At 44.8% G+C, this 17427-nt stretch overlaps 1 long non-coding RNA gene across 1 annotated transcript in view; it reads left to right on the top strand.

The window, feature by feature from the left end:
- Positions 1–17427, top strand: part of LOC138503116 (uncharacterized) — a 77793-nt gene that overhangs the window by 25208 nt on the left and 35158 nt on the right. The window contains exons 2-3 of the long non-coding RNA XR_011279572.1: positions 8075–8217; positions 15849–15985. This is a non-coding gene — a long non-coding RNA (uncharacterized lncRNA). The remainder of the gene's footprint in view (positions 1–8074; positions 8218–15848; positions 15986–17427) is intronic.

Raw genomic sequence — 17427 nt, 5'->3', positions numbered from 1 at the left:
TGCACATGCAAGTTGGATTTGCAATTCTCCATGTATTAGCAGCTCCTTACCTAGAGAAAGCTGCTCTTGTCATGTCGACCTCATGGCCACTTGACCTTTAGAGTGCAATACTTTCAAGGACTGACAGGCACATGGATTAGAAAATAATTGTGCGGGTGCCATGTGTTTTCCTAGTGTGTTATGAGATATTTAAAACTAATAAAACACACAGCATCCAGGACGGTCTCCCATCCATGCAGTAACTGGGACCACCCCTACTTAGCTTCAAAGAGAGGAAGTGGCTGGCCCTCTCAAGACATGTTGCTTGCAACTTGTGCTCAACTCATTTGTTAGGCCGCATGTCCTCAGGGGAGCCGGCTCCTTCCTCACTTTGAAGCTAACAGGGTCCTGATTACTGCATGGATGGGAGTCCTGGATGCCTATTTCCCGTGTGATAATAAACCACGTATACCCACGGGTATCAGTAGTATGGACTACAGATAGCCGCGGGTATATGTAGTTTTATAGCTGCATATATCAGAAAAACTGCTGTAAAAGAACATACTTTTTTACCTGCCCAGGCCCTTACCAAGTGCCTCCCTCATATGTGCCAGCTACCCGGATTCCCCTAATGGCCTCCTCACCTCCCCTGCCCTCTCCTATTCCTCCCACAACACACAGTGTTTCTGTGATGCAGTTTGCTTTCAATATCGGCTATTCATGAGTATACAGCAGATTATACCTGAGGAGATGGGTAAAATGTTTGAGCCCCGTGTCGCAAACTTGGTGCCTAGCCCCCCTCCAACTCACAACTTTCATTTGGTGTCCTCTTGCCTCCCCCAACCACTTACCTGATAGTATTTCATGTTTTTATTCCTGCAAATGGCTTTTTGCTGTGTTTTATTTTCTGATACCCTAGGTAATCACGCATCGAGAAAAAAGAAAGATGCCGGCTGTTTCAGTTATAAACACCCACATTGTCAATTTACCCTAGATATAGCTATTTATTTTGAAGAAGGGAACTCCCCCGTCTCCATCAAATATTTTAAAAAGTACTGCACAGAATACACCAATCCACAAAGGGATTGCGAGTCAACACTTCATGCCAAAGTTGTTTCAAAACTGGTTCAAATCCTTCCAGAGGTTTTCACTGTGTGCTTTTTAAAAATTGACCTATTTTTGTCTATGGAAAAATGAATGGGGAGTAGGCTGAAAATGCTTTTATTTGTTTTCTTAATAACATTTATATTTATTAACTAATCTTCACCAAACTTCCCAATCTGGGGGAACCCGCACGTACAATTCTGTTTTCAACATTTCAGCCAGATGCATAATACGAGTCAAAGGTTATTAAACATTAATTGTTTCAATTTCCTATGACTCTCCAACTCACCTTAACTGTATGTCGGTGACCGCCACCCTATAATATATATTTATTGCCTAGATCCATAGGAAAATTCTATTGTACATAACATCTGACTTGCATGATGCATTTGACTGATATTTTGCAAAAAGGGTTGTAATGGGCCACCCCAGATTGGACATTTTGGTAACAATTTGTTAAAAAATGAAAAAGTTAAGAAAGCAAATAAAAGCTGTTTTTGGCCTACTCCCATTTATTTTCCCATAGAGAAAAGGTCAGTGCAAGAAATGCTGGCTAGAATTGGACCAAGAAAGAAACAATTTGGGCATGAAGCGTTGACTTAATTTCCAGGACATGTTTGGGGTTATTCCATCCAGTAGGTTTTAAAACATTTGTTGATGAAGGGGTAGCCCCCTCTCCCAAAAATATAGCTATATCTCGCATGGTGCTTTGCAGCAAAGAGGATTTTCAGAAATGTAAAACTATCTTCTTTTTTTTTGCTTGATGCAAGCGATTACTATGGTAACATCAGGTGGTGAATGCGAAAGGGAAAAATGCAAAGAAAAAGTTATTTGGAGAAGCAAAAGGTTTAAATTGCATCAGGCTAGAGGTGGGCGGGGGCAAATAGGACATCATGTGAAGTTGGGGAGTTGCGGGTGGTCTGGGGAGCCAGTTGCAGTTCTTGCGAGATTACCGTGGTAATAATGCAGGATGCACTTGGCCATGTAAATGTGTTGCACAAAGCAAAGAGAAAGAGAGTAATGGGAGATGGCCAGGGAGGTGAAAATCAACTGAGGTGGGTCGCGGGACGAAAGAGGTACTTCAGGAGCGCTGTGAGGACTTTTTAATTTTCAACCATAATCACAAAACTACTCTGGGATTACCACTCTAATTATTGGGAGATTGTTGGGGGAAATGGAAACTGGGGGGAAACAGATAAATGGGGGGTGCCTCTCCTGTGATCTGTAAGGAACTTATGGTGGCAACAGTAAAGAAAGACACATTTGATCACAGTTCAAGGGTGTTTATTAAACTGTATAAATGGGTGATAAAAATGTCTAATCTAAACCTATATCTAAAATGCGAGCGAGCTACAACCATCAAACAATAATAGGGTAGTCCTTGTGGCGGCTTACCAAATAAAAAGGGCCTATACAAATTAAAAAAATATTGCCAATCCTTACTGCTAAGTTACACAATAGTGTGGGATAATGTTCATCTGAAAACAAAGAAGTGTTCACAAAATGATAAGTCAGGAAGGTATAACTGGGGTCTCTCTTCCCCAAGTTATTAGCACGGGACAAGGCAGGACTCTCGAGCAGAGCACCCTCCTGGGTTTCTGCAGCATGAAGTTAGAGTTTGTTTCCAAATTATCAGGGCCTTCTGTGGTCAAGTCTCTTTTACGCAAAGTCTCTTGCTTCAGATGACCTGATGTACTATTAACAACAAACAAAAGGTTCCTTTCAGTAATCTTCCCCTCGGGTGATTTCCTTTCACCCGTGGATCCCCCTCAACTGGGCTCCGATCCTTTTTGTAACCTTGACTTCTCTCGGTTGAGTCTTTGGAATGGATGCCCAAGTGGCGCTGGGCCATTCTGCAGCTCGTCTTTCCCTAGGTTTTAAAAGTTCAGTAGTACACAAGTTCTTTGTTCATAACAATTTGCTGTGTGCAACCTTTGCTCAACACCGTCCGGTTCACTATCGGTTCTCCCCCAGACTCACCAGCTGTGCTGATCTCCCTGTTGTTTCTTGTCTCTGGAGTCAAGGATGGTACCATGGTAGCAAGCGTGCCTCCCCACCTCGATTATCAGTGCGGGAGGGTCCTGTGCACAGTTGGCATCTGTTACACCACACGTCAGCTGTAGTTCCTAGTCTTATAATTCCTTTCAGAGAGACTTTGCGCTTTGGGTCGAAAAGGGCAATGGCCCTTCCCTCCTTGTTGTCCTTTCCGGTCTTGCCGCCTTTCTTCTCCGTTTGAACTGCCATCCTGGAATAGCTGCTTACTTGTGTTTGTCCTTGCTCAAAGTGTGCTCTCGTGCTCCGCCTTTTATCCCTGTGGGGAAGGGAAACGGCCGTCAGGTGTGTGTAGTTATTGTCAATTGCCTGACTCGGTCTGACCCTTGTGTTGGGACATGTCAGGTAAACAGCACTGGTGTTAGTCTGTTGTCCTTCACAGTGTAAGAAAGTGTTTGAGTCGGAAAGGGGGCAGAGGGTAGAGCTTCTAAGTTTCCTATGGGGTAGGATTGGGAAAAGGTGGTTAAAGGAAGGGTGTACCACATCTCACCTGTCTGTGTCTGACTTCCACTCCCTAAAGACCCATCATCCATGTGATCGTCCCCCACTGGTCCACCCCCAGGAACTGGATCCAATAGCAATGGCTGTGTCTTGGCCACCTGGATGACAGATGTTCGGTTACTAGCGGGTGAGACACTTTCAGGTGTCTCACAGATCACATTTACTAGGCAGGGGGAAATGAGTCTTTGTGCCAGTGGCCCTGGCCAGTGGGCCCCAAAGAAACCTATTGGTGCGACATGTTTGTTTGTTTGTTTATTTGATAATGCGCAGCCAAGCCCTTGGGCAGCTGGGCACAGCAGTACAAGAAATCTCGAAACATGGTCGAAGGCCAATACGAGTGGGCTTAAAAGAAACTTAGTGTATACACAGTGGGCACGGCCAACGACCGTGCTCACCGGTCACGGCCGAAGGCCATGGCTAGTGGCCCTTGAATTAACTATGCTATAAAAAACCTTGAAATTCATAGAAAAAACTTTTGTTAAAGGACAATTAAGGTGATCAGATTTAATGCAAGAAAACCCTTGAAATTCAGTGGATGTCAGAAGCGATGATCATATTAACTCAGCGTCCCCACAGTGGCATAGCAGAGGCCCCCACACCCCTCTCAGCCTCATTCCATATGTCCTGCCGATGGGGCCCGCTCAAACTTAAAAAAAATACATATATATTTTTTTTTAAGTTACTCTGACTTCATAAAGACATTATTTCCGTTAATGTAACATTGCCTCATACCCAAGTACTGGGACGAGGTAGAGCAGTGTGGATGTAATGATTGGCTTAGTTACCTGTAATCTTCATTACTCCTAATCCCACTCCTCCTGCTTCCAGTACTTACCTATGAGGCAAGGTACTGGGACGAGGAAAAGGGGCGTAAAGGTAATTCTGGGCCGAGGAGCTGCCGTTGGTGGTTGGGGTGGTCGTCTAGTCCAGCCCAGAGTGTGGTGCGACCCATGATTTGTTACCAGGGACATGGGGGAGGGCCCTCAGCAAGGCTTGCAGGGAGGCCCCCAAATGTTGTGCTATGCCACTGCGTCACCCGTTGCAAAGCCCATGAGCACATAGATAACAGATGGAATTCACAATGACAAACAAAATTAGAGACCAGAAAGATAGCTCAGTGGGTTGAGCCCTTGCTGCTGTGATCTGTGTGTTGTCTGCAGTTTGCAGATTCGAATTCCGGCAAGGCCTACACACCCTTTGATTCTTCTGAGGTCGATAAATGAGTACAACTCCATTTGGGTAATGTTGTATGAATATGTGTTCTATGTAAAGTGCTTAGGCATAATCGCTATATAAATAATACATCATTAGATCCTAGCATAGATGTATTTACAACAAGGCCAACTATGCGCATTTTATTGCAGTTTATTATCAATTTACTGGGTGTCATTGTAAAAAAATATAAAGGCAATTTTGTTTCTCCGAGTCTAGCGGATCCCCAACACTGCAAGTCATTTTAAACTGTTTGACCTCACTCCACCGTAATAGCTAAAGATTGTGATGGCTAAACTTGCACCTATGCTTGACATTTGCAAAAGCTTTATTGTTAGGGTGACTTTTGTTTAAAAAAAAAGACAAAAGGATCGCGTACCAAACCCTGCATGCTTTAGGTATTTAGTGATTCAATCATACAACTCTCAGAGATATATATATGAGGTATATAAAGCTCTTTGGTCACTCTCATATTCCCAAAATGCTCTTTAATATGTAAAACAGCCAAAACCTAATTGATTGTATTGGTGCCTCTTCACATTATCTTTGGAGTTATTTCTAAGCAATGCATACAAACACTATGTTAAGCAATCACTTTTATATTCTAATACACAACATGCATTTTTGTAATCGTTGCAAAAATGAGGGATTTCCCTTCAGAAAAGTAAAGGTTAAAAAGGACGCCTCTTTTTACAATATTAAACGGGTGCCTATGCTTAAGTCAAGTACAGAGTTCTCACAGGTGGCACTTAAATGATGTTCAGAAGCAAAAATGAATTTCCCTCCCAGGCACCCCATTTCAGAGGTCTGTGGCCGCCCAAAAGGTGCAAGCATGAAATAAATCATAGAGACGTTAAAATGGCAAAGAGAAAATCTAAATGCGCAAGCGCATCAAGAAGCCTTTAAAATTATACCCCAAGCCATAGAAGGGTGAGAACAAAAACTGTGTGCCAAAGGTAAAGACTGTTTCACAGTTGTAAAGATGTCCCGTAAAGATATCCATTCAGCCATCTTGACAGAAGCTAAGCAGGTAAACTGCATCCCTGCTGAGTTTATCATGTGTCTTTGATGTCATTCTGCTGCATGCTCAGTACTATCAGGAGGACCAACTACAAAGTATATCACACAATGAGGAGGACAATGAGGAGGACGGATAGCTCTGGGACAATGCCTTTGTCTTGGAAGCAAGACAACGCAGTGCAACACAGGTTTGAATCCGAACCCAGCGCTTAGAAACGACTTGTTGGTATTAAGCACACTATAAAAGAATAATAATAATTATAGTGCCTAACTGTGATGCTTATTAGTAATCTTTACATTCATTATATTTTAAATACAAGGTATGAATTATACTGTGAAACATTACTGCAAACGGCAGCAATACCCACACATCTCAAAATATTCCTATGTATTGTACAGTCCAATCAACTCTACGGAGTTAACAATCATTTGAAATTACCTGAAATGCAGGCAGTGAAGACCCATAGCCTAACTTACACCCACAAAGGTAATATTGTGCTGGATTCATTGCTCAATTTTACTCTTGGAGTGTTGGGTATTTTGAACAATTGAACAAACTGCACTGATGTAAACAGTATGTACCACTTCATTTCTTATAAAAGGTGCCTGCATTGTGCAGCTACGAGGAATGCCGTTGCTTCCCACACCTGAATGTTCAGCGTCACCCTTATCCATTACTCCACCCCGAGAATGCACAGCCAAAGATCCCAAGAACCTTCTCCACCTGTCTTTACTCTCCTGAGGTGCTTATGCCCAGGCAAAGTCTACAAACTTCTCTTGTGATGTTGCCATATTTTAATGGTGTTACAGCCCAAGAGATTGGAGGTAGATCGGCTGCAGCAGGTAATTTGCCTTAGTTCCATTTTGCCCCCTGCTAACACTCGAGCTGTAACCATTAGAAAGGGTTTGAGTTATTTTTATCCAACATTTGTATAAGATTCGCCTGTACCACTTGCATATATTTCATATATAAACATTACCATTTGACAAGACCGAATGTAGACATTTAGTCAAGTTGCATTAAGATCTCATCCCAGTCTAGGTGCTTACCATAGAGGGACAGCAGGCAATTTGTGAGAGAAATCAGATATTAGCATTGAACCAAAATTCCTCATTCCAACCTTCTCACACTTGTGTCCAGTTGCCTGAATGCTTAAGTTCGTATCGCTTCCTGCAAAAGATTGTTTTCAGACCTAACCGAAAGTAGACAAATAGCTGTAACTGTTACCTCTAGTGCACACAACTGTAGAACGCACTGCCTTCTCCAAATCTAGAGCCGCAGAGCTCTGAAAACGCTCTTTCAACTCACATAACATAGAAGGTGGCAGGGTAGAATTAACAGAGGAAGCGATACGTATCTAAACCCTGCAACCATCAAGATATCCTTATAATGGTGTGGCGTTAGAATGTGGGACAAAATGGGGCAAAGGGGTGTAGTTTGGACCACGTGGACAGTGTTTGTCAAAGGGGCTGATTCTGGTGAAGGAGCAGAGTCCGGCAGAGGTGGAGTAAAGTTGGGAGGGCGCATGCACTTATTTGGGCCCAGGGAAGCAGAAAAGCTTAAAGATGCTACAGCCTAGGGTTCATCAATGGAGGGACGCCGAGTTAGGATGACCATCACTCCCCACAACCGCTACATTTTTAAGAGTTTTGTTGCATTAAATATGATCACCTTAACTGTCCCTTAACTACATTTTTTTCAATTAATATCTGCGGCATTATACATATATACTACTATTTTACTTACCTTTAAATATCTAAAGTCTGCCCCACTGTAGTACTGTAATAAACTTGAAGTATTTTTGTACTTACCTTAGTGGGTATTATCATTTACTATTTCTGTGAAGTGTTAGCTGCACCACATAACAGTGCCAGCTTCCTCCCTAGTTCAGCCTTACTGTTTGGTCTGTGCTACTTTAAGCGAGCGGTTAGGCTCAACTGGGGTTGTGAAAGCCTTGCTAACTCTTGGTTGGCTTTTCCAGGACCTACCCCTGGGAGTCACATTGAAAAACCATCCTAACAAGGGAAAGACCCAGAGTTAGATTCTTAGAAGTGTGGCGAGGAGACCTGTCGGGCCACAGTGCAAGAGCAATTCTTTAACCTAATCAGGGGTGCCCTCCTCGCTCACTTATAGCGTAGATTGGTAAGTACCTTCAATTCTTTTTTTCATTTGTATCACTGTTCTAACTGTGTCTTTCTGTTTTAGGATTTTGTGAACTCGTCGGATTTGTGCAGAAGCAATGTCTATGCCCGTTACGCAGCAGCCCGGTTCGGCTGTTGGGGTCACTATATCTCCAACCGGCGAATGGAGTTCCCAACTCTGCGACTGCTGCGATAACTGCGGCATATGTATGTTTATTTATTTATTCATTTGTAAAGCGCCTTAAGCCCTAAGGTAAACAGGCGCTATTAACAAATACAGCCAACAGGACAAAAACATACACAGGGAAAGCTCACCAGTTAAAACCCAATAGGCGAGTAAAATTCGATAACACAAGGGAGAAAGGGCATTGGAATAAAATCGCATAAAATATAAACAGAATTAAAAACAATAAAAGCGCAGAGGCGCAGGCAAGATGGAAAAAGTAGCACCGATCAATGAGACTATGTGAAAAAACAAAAAAGGTTAAACTAACAGATATATGTCAGAATGAAAAACAGAGTATGCAGAAAAATGTTCAGAATGATGCATTCTATACCATGATGAAATGCTACTCAGTATCGGAGTACAAGTTTCAAATTCGAAGAGCAAATAATCAAAAAGAGTTACTGGCACGAGCAGCTTGGGGACGCAGTATAAATGAAATAAGCAAGATAATCAGATCCGACTCTTGGTAAGAGTTGTGGCTTCAAGGCGCTATATATCCTAGAAAGGGGGTTGAGCTCCTGGTTTAAACGAAATCGACATCCAGCAGCTTAATTTTGAGTTTGGCAAGGCAGGCCGGCACTGCACCACACAGGCGGCTCGATGCCCGTGCGATCGCCTAGGTTTACCGCAGTGCTCCATTTTGTGCATGGCAATGGGTGCACAACTAGACACACTGGTGGACTGGGAACCAAAAGAGGCCCTGGAAATAATGTTCAAAGTGACCCCATAGTACACATTTTGAGCAAGCCCAGCCCCTCTTCCATTTAAAATCTGGAAACAAAGCACCATGATCCAGGGGGCTACTGGGAAAGTCCCCAATAGGCCTGTCCACCCATGCCTAGACCAACAATTAGCAAAGGGTAACTACCATCACAAAGGTTTTAGTTCCTTACAGGCAATGCTCTGATGAAGTGTTGCAAGATGGAGGCTCATGTGGCCGGGGGAGGGGGGTGTTGGGGGAGTAGGGGCCAGAAAATGAAGCAGCTAGTGCGCAACGAGGCAGCCGTCCTATTGTAGATTCTATTGGCATTTACTAATCAATAACATACTCTAGGATACGTCAGAGATGACAGAGGCGTTCCTTGGGGCAGGAACTTTTACAATATAGGAGGGTTGGTATTAGTACTATTTATTTTTAAAGCGCAAACCTAGCGCAGGAGCAGCAGAGCGTGGGACCCGTCATAGAGCAAAACATTGGCAATGAGAATTTAACAAGCCATCAAGTAAACATTTGTGATCATTATCCCAGTAGAATACATGGATGGGGGTGTGCACGAGATAGCGGACATCTACGTTACACCGAGGTGTTGTTGAAAGAGCCAGGTCCTCAGTTCTCTCCTAAACTGAACGAGACTTGGTGCCACCGGGATGCGGTTCCAGAGGACCGGAGCATAGCACGAGAAGGACTGTTTCCTAGTTTCCTCCTTGTGAGCCAGTCTCGTTTCCAGTGTGCGTATAATCTTACTTACCATGTGCCGCCCGATGTTTTTAGTCTGGCCATCAGGGAGGCCAGCGTAGCGGCAGCAGGAGCTGCCTTGTAGCTGAGGCACAGAGTTTCAAACCATATCCTAGTTGGGATGGGGAGCCAGTGTAATTCACGCAGTGTGGGGTTGATGAGGTGACATTTCCTAGAGCCGGCGAAAAGGCGAGCTCCGGGAACGGCGTTACCCCGACGATATGTGAGAACACAATGGTCTCGTCCAAGGACTAGTGAACAGACATAAATAAGATATGCAGTTAGGGCCTGGGGCCTGTATCTACACCATTGACATGTAAACATTTGTAGATGCCTTTACCAAGCGAGGCAGGCTGGGGGTAACTTACTTGGGGGGGAGGGGGGAGTAAGGAGTAGGAGATTCTCCTTCAGCGGCCAGCAAGGAGAGCTTGTGCCTCGTCTTGAACAGGTCCTCTGATGGGTGGGGGCGGGGGTACAGTATACGAGGCAGTCACCTAGTTCTGTGTCAATTAAATTATGAGACCACGGGCTAAATGCTTAAGTGCCCTTGACTGGAGTACTTTATTGCAGATGTCAGGAGGGAGGAGGAACAGAGCATGCAACACACATCTCAAAAGGGTTCTAATTGGTTTAGTCTCAGTTGAACCAATGGTTAACTTAAGATAACGAAGGCGTGCGCATTACATCAAAGATAGTCCACACGGCAGTCAATTGCAATGGATTGTCCAGAGGTTAATGATCAAGGCCTTCAAGTTATCTATTTACTTATTTATTGCATTTGTTGACCCGTAAGTATCACAGCGCTTAAGAAACAGAACACATGTAGAAATATGATACATAAGCATGGATACCCCTAAATTCAGGTTAGTTGTATTTGTCGAACGGTCAGGTTTTCAGCAGTTTTCTGAAGATGGGGTTAGGATGCTTGCTCTTGGATGTGGAGAGGTAGGGCATTCCACAGGGCGGGAGCAATGACCATGAAGCAGGTGCCCCCAACTCTTTTTCTCAAGAATCTAGGGATGGCTAGTGACAAGGTGGATGAGGACCGTAGGCAGGGGAGTTTGGTTCTTTTGGAGATGCGTTGGGTGAGGAAGGAGGGTGCAGTATTCAGGATGCATCTGTGTGTTAGGGAGAGAATCTTGAAATCAATGCATGCTTTAATAGGCAACCAGTGAGCATCACGTCTGGCATGGGAGACGTGGTCCGAGCGCTTGAGGCCCCATACAGCCCAGAGGGCATTGTTTTGGACCAGCTGAAGTTTAACCAGATTTTTAGTGGTGGTGCCTGCAAGGATGGCGTTGCAATAGTGCAGTTTACTGCCTATAATGGCTCTGGCGAGGGTGAGGGTCAGTGGATAGGAATTTACTGCTGAGATTAAGGAGTCTGGTGGTGTAGTCCGCTGAGGAGGCGAGCGCCTTGACGTGTTTGAGCATGGATAATTCCGCATCTAAGTGAACACCCAGTGTTTTCACATGACTTGAGACGCTGATAGGGTTTCCGTCAATGCAGAAGGATGCAAAGGCGGGGTCTAGCCATTTAAGACGGTACGGGGAGCTTAGGCTGAGGAGCTCGGTTTAGTCATCATTTAGGCAGAGATGGTGTTCCGCCATTCAGGCTTGAATGATGCTGTAACGTAGTCCCCTACATGTCCCCTGCTACCGTTCTCTAGTCCAGGTTTGGCTTTCTCTGGTCAGAGGCCTGCTCTTTTTAGCACGGGATATATTCCCCTTCCTCCTGGAAACCAAGAGTCCGGATCTGGGTGAAAAAAGCTCCCAACAGGCCCAGGTTATCTTATACTATGCTTGCATAAAACCGGGAACATCACCTGAACACAGACGCAGTTTATTCTGTCGGGCTGCGCGATATACATACTTCAACAATTAAAAAGTAGCTTCAACACTGCCATGATGGTGGGCTACTACATCTGGGTCCAGGGTCTGGTCTAAAGGAACTGGTGTCCTGAGTCTGATGTTGAACTCTCTGAACAAGGTCAGAGAGTTGCCAGGCAACGGCAGCATCCGTCAGTTCACTTACAGTCTATAGAGGTATTAAAGCACCTGAGCCACTCAGCACGGTTCTTTCTTGGCTGTGAAATGATGAGTCTCTTTCCTGGAATCTTTGCTTGAGGATCCAAAGTTCTCCTTCTAGGGCAAGGCCACTTGTTTTCCTCTCATTGTCCTGGAAGCATCTGGATAATACTTGTGACCTTGGGAATCCCCCTTTTGCCCTAGTAGGCTCGCTCTTTGGGTGGGATCCCTCTGCTTGCGTCTTTTTCAGGTTGCAGCAAATATAACCCCCTGCCCCAGGCAAGGGTGCCTGAGCCCACTACAGGACCCAGCTCCTCAGAGTCTACAGAACTTGCTGAGCAGTCCTGCCAGAAAGACAAGGCTTCACTCTTGCCTTTTCTCCAACACTGGTGGTCTTGGAGCGGCCAGCAGGATCTGGGCTATATCCCTCGGCTGGCCAATCAAGTTCCTCCTTCTCTGTAATTACTGGCTCCTTAAAGCTTGGATGTTATACTCTCCTGTAGGCCCTGTGCACTTCTCGCCGTAAACATTCCCGGGGCTTGGTCTGTTTGGCATAGCCTCCTTCTGCCTTCTTTTGCACTGTTGAATGGGCCCTTTTGTTCCTAATTCTGGGGTCGTAGTATTGGCTGCCATTTTGTAGGCCCACCTCCAGGGGCGTTGCTAGGGGGGGGCTAAGGGGGCTATAGTCCCTGATCTTTTGGTTGTAGCCCCGGTTAGAATCTCAGGAGCTACAGCCAAAAGACTAGCTAGCCCCCGGTCCCAACAGTTCTGACATCAGCTTAGCCCCGGGTCTTTTCCAGACCTAGCAACTCCCCTGCCCACCTCCCTCTCATGTGTCCTCGATATCACGAGTTCCATGTCTGCCGTTAGTTCTGTGCGAATTGAGGGCATATGAACACTCGCCGCCATGTTTCATCTTGGCCGGTTGAACGTATCAGACTTGCGATATAGCCCCTTCACTGCAGGTATTCTTTTCTCAGTACTGTTATTGTTCTGCAAGAATACCCTCTTTTACTTTCTACTTCCATGCTAACACGTGCTTCCCCCAGGGCTCTGATCTGCACTCCTCAATTACATACTTGCCAACCCTACAGATTTAGGCAGTAGGCTACTACTTTTTAAGCAGTCCTACCACCTACAGATTTGGGTGACAGCTCCTACTGCTTTTTACAGTGGTAGGTAATTAATGTGACTCTAAGGCAGGCTGCAGGACAAAGCAAGCAACACATTAATTAGTCTGTCTGTACAGTGGGCTGGTAGGTGATTACTTTGATTGGGCTCAGACCAATCAATTGACCTGACAGCTACTTGACTCTGTCCTGCACTCTTGCCGGGACAACCAATAGGTGAATCGCCAGTGAAAGCAAGTGGCGTACCACCATCACACTCTATGTGCCGACAATTTGGTGTTAGGTTACCATTCAGAATTATACATTTTTAACATTTCAACATCTTTCCATGTTGTGCTGTTTGTAGGTTTTGTATTTTCCTGTGATGTCATTTTCATGGGAATTATTATTTTTGAAACTTGAAAAATCCTACATCTTTTTGGTCACAGAATGTTGGCAAGTATGCAATTATATGGCTCAAGGGGAGGAAGTCTGCAGGTTGAGCCCAACATAAATGTAATTGGTTATTTATAAAAGCGCTTAATATCCAGAGGTTTCTAAGCGTGGACCGGGGATGGAACCGGTGTTGCTCCATCCTTCTAAGGCAAGCACGTTGCCCCTGAGCTATCCTCCCCCTCTTCTTTTGTATGCTGGGGTGCTATGTATCCCTGTCCCTCGAGATCACTCCCCCCCTGCTGTTCTATTGCAGGGGTTCTTCCCGTATGCTGCCATAACTGATCGGGAAATCAGAACCGGGACGTCTCGAGCAACTGTGCTTTGTTTTTGGAAAGTTCTGCGAGCGAACGCACTAAGAGGCTTCTCCCCCAATCAGTCCTCTGTAGGCTAGCGGAAAACAAAAAGGTGATGGCTGTATGGTTTTGAATTTGTCATAACAACGGGCACAGCTCTGGGCAACCCTGCAGAGCATCGCTTTTCAGCCTGCTAAGCCATCACGGAATGACAATATGCAAATCAGGCTTGATTCCCACCCCAAAAGGGGCAGTCCAGCCCGAACTGCTAGGTAACATCCCCTTTGCATAGTGTGTGGATAGTAAAGAGGAGGGTTGGGAGTGGGATCAGGGACGTCATTTCACCAAAATGCCAGGTGTAGCGCAAGTGACATCACACTACCCTTGACCTGTAATGACATCACAGGAAGAGATGTCATTTGACCCCACCCCGAGTGATATCGCAGGAAGCGATGGAACACAACCTTTCACCCGTTGACAAAACAGGAAGTGGCATCACATAGCATTGTACACTACGAAAAATATGGTTACGATATCACTATAATGTGATGTACATTTCATACAAGAATGGATCGCCATAGGTATCATTAAGATCAGTGTGTATAGGCCCATATTACCAAATTACTGTGAATGGAAGCAGACGTCCATGACCAAATGATAATGATGTGTTATTATATAGCACTTAAGCTTAAGCACTTTATATAGAAAAAATGTACACCCAATATCACCCAACCTGTGTTGGTACTGATTTATCAACCTCAGGCTGAGTTGAGGCGTTTAAGAACAGACTAAATCAGTGACTCGCCCCCCGAAGTGTGCCTGAAATAAACTTTTGATGAGTCGAGCAATTATTGAATAGAATTCCAGAACGACACATTATTTGGTAGTCCTATTCTTTCTTATTTAGGGTCAGTGCTGAAAGTGTTAGACTTGTGGCACTCCTGTTCTTATTTTTCTTCGTTGTTTTAAAGTGGCCTGAACAAGAAAGCCAGCCACTCCAGAAGTAAAGAGCCACATTGTGCTGGCCACAGCCCAGGAGCTTGCATTACCAAAAAAAAAAGTCTTTTTTTTCAAGACAGGTCACAAGGGAGACCACAGAGGTCGTAGTTGCGACCTCTGGCGACCCCTAAATGACGTCCCTGAGTGGGATGGGGATAAAAAGGGTGGATTAACCTGCAGACGAACAGTTACAGAAGGGCAATGATATATGCCATGAGGGGGTAACATAGTGTAGTGGTAGGGATGATTGTTTCTTTACTGTAATCAGTTATCGGTAAGCATGGCGGAACATTTCGGGAATTTAAAACTCGGTTAAAAGCAAAGGCTTTACTGTGATGCCAACACCAGCCGATGAATGGTACTAGATGTAGTTGGTGTGTGCTTGCTTGATGGACCTGAGATGTGCTCAAGCGGGCCCCTGTAGTGTGGAGGCTAACACAAGAATGCTTTGTAAGAAGCACTCCTACATCCGGGGGGAGAGCTGGTTTTGCTGATAGATGTGGTGGCACCAAGAGTTGGGCGTGTATAGATGACTATGTGACGACAACATGAGGTAAGCGTAAAGGGAGGGGAAGAGGAGAAACAGTCACCCCCGGGGTCCAATAGTATTATGCTCCTAAACTGTGAGCTAGGTACAATTCATCAGAACGTTTAAGGGGTCTGGTGTCTGGCTATAGATACGGACTGTAAAGTCCCTCTGTGCATTAGTCTTCGGTGTGAACCACAGGGTAATCTAGTCAATGCTATATGACCTTCCCACCTTACGCCAGCAGATGGATTGCTGGGGGGCCTGGACAAGCTACTCTCTGATTTTGCTTCCCTCTTACATGTGAATTGATTGTCTATTTATGTGGAACTTAAAGGTTTGGTGCAAGAATTGGATATGATCCCGTTATTCTAGTGTTGATGGGCTGGAGAGTGACCAAGAAAGCTTGGAAGCATGACTGAGGGTAGTATGTATAGGCAAAGAAATATATAAAAAACAAATATCACAAAATGACCTCTTTCTGTGGCAGTGGAGAGCTAGTATATTAGATGCCTAAATGACCAGATGATCGTTTAACCGAGCTGTGCAGCATTTAAGCAATCTACCTGTTAGTTGACGTCACAACCTGACGATGTGTAGCCAGCTGTTATGTCACAAGTGCAGAACTGTGCTATATTTCACCAGTTGTGATGTTGCTACCAACGCATTATACGGGTAGGAGGTGCTATTAGTAATGCAAGCATGTTGTCACACTTGGCATTACATGTGTCATTCTCCCTTTCCAGGCTGTCTAGGGCTGCTCTGCCCCAGCATTCTTGGCTGCTATGTGGCCCACAAGTATGGAGAGCCCTTCCTGCTGGCCATGGCCCCCGGGGGCCTGACTGCTCTGCGCACCCACATGCGTCTCTCCTACGGAATCAGGGTGAGTAAGGCCACTGTTTTTGTGAACCATGGGTCTGCAACGTGTGACTCTCCAAATGTGGTGTACTACAATTCCCATCATCCCTCACCCTTGGCTGCGCTGGCTAGAGCTGATGGGAGCTGTGGTCCAAAACATCTTGAGAGCCAAATGGCGGCCATGGTATAAACTGTGTGTGACCTGCGCCCACTTTTCACTTCCACTCCTTGTGAAGCCAAACAGTTTGATGAAGTTCCCGAATGAAGAGTAGGCTCGAAAAATGGGCCGATTTGAGTTGTGAAGGCAACATTGTTGTGTAAATTGTGATTCTCATGTTGCCATTTGGTCAGCAAAAAAGGCATTTGAATGTTCTGCTTTTTCTGTGTAGAAAAGATAATTCCTCTGGTTATGTATGCAATAAACACTTTGTATATTTTCATACACTCACAAATTGTGCATTTTAGAGAGTATTTATTTATCAGCACTCGCTGCCAAGGACACATTTCTGTTGCGCAATGGAGACAAGTTGTCACTTATGTAACTCAACCATGAAGATGAGATTTTGAATAAATCCTAACCTCTTGCATTGCTGTTGGAAACCCTCCAGACTACCCCTTGCCAGCCTGCCAAGCCATTACAGAAGGGGGAAGACCATATGCAGCATACGCTTGCTTAGTCCCACCCCAAAACGGGCAGTCCAGACCATACTGGTGGTCACATCCCTTCTGCACAAGAGATCAAGCACCCACAGCCAGGTTTCAGCCTCATTGGATGTCATTAGTGAGGCATAGCTTTGGTCTGAAGGCACAGAAGGCCCTGAACGCCTGTCTCGGTATGTCTGTTCCACTCTGTGTGACTATCACAACACTAAAGATAATGGCTGGAAGGTTTTAAATTAATCAAAAATCACGTGCATTGCTCTGGGCAGACTTCCAGACCATCATATGTCCTTTTATCCACATGATTGAAAGAACAGTTTTCTTGACTTAGAAGACGCAAAACATGTCGACATGTTTCGGCCAACGGATGCTAAATTTTACAGGTCTTCTTCAGGATGCATAGGTGCAATCTAAGGCAGACTAATTGACCTGAGTATTGCTCCACAAAGAGATGAACACTCTCAAAGGAAGTGACTCACAGTTTAAAAGATTATTTTGTCAACATTACTTTAGCCTGTGAAGAACTAAGAATTTCTAAAGTCTTTCGTCCAATTGCTAAATAGTGATTAACCTTGTTCCAGCACAGCTAATTATGGGAATTGGGTGATTTCAAACAGCATCTAAATTCTCGGAATAATGGAACTGAGGCAGCGTGCAAGCACTGCAAGAAAATGTCATAGTTTTACGATGGCTCTTTGGAGTGACCAAATGCAGTCATTTGAGTAACTAAACGCTACTTTATATCACAAATCTAGTCATTGGCACAGGTGATGGGATGTCCATCCACGTAGTGGCTTTTGAAGGTAG

This window comes from Ambystoma mexicanum, chromosome 11 (genome assembly GCF_040938575.1).
Source record: "Ambystoma mexicanum isolate Mex_15411 chromosome 11, UKY_AmexF1_1, whole genome shotgun sequence".
NCBI classification, from domain to species: Eukaryota; Metazoa; Chordata; class Amphibia; order Caudata; family Ambystomatidae; genus Ambystoma; species Ambystoma mexicanum.
This window is presented reverse-complemented; position numbering and strand designations above follow the sequence as displayed.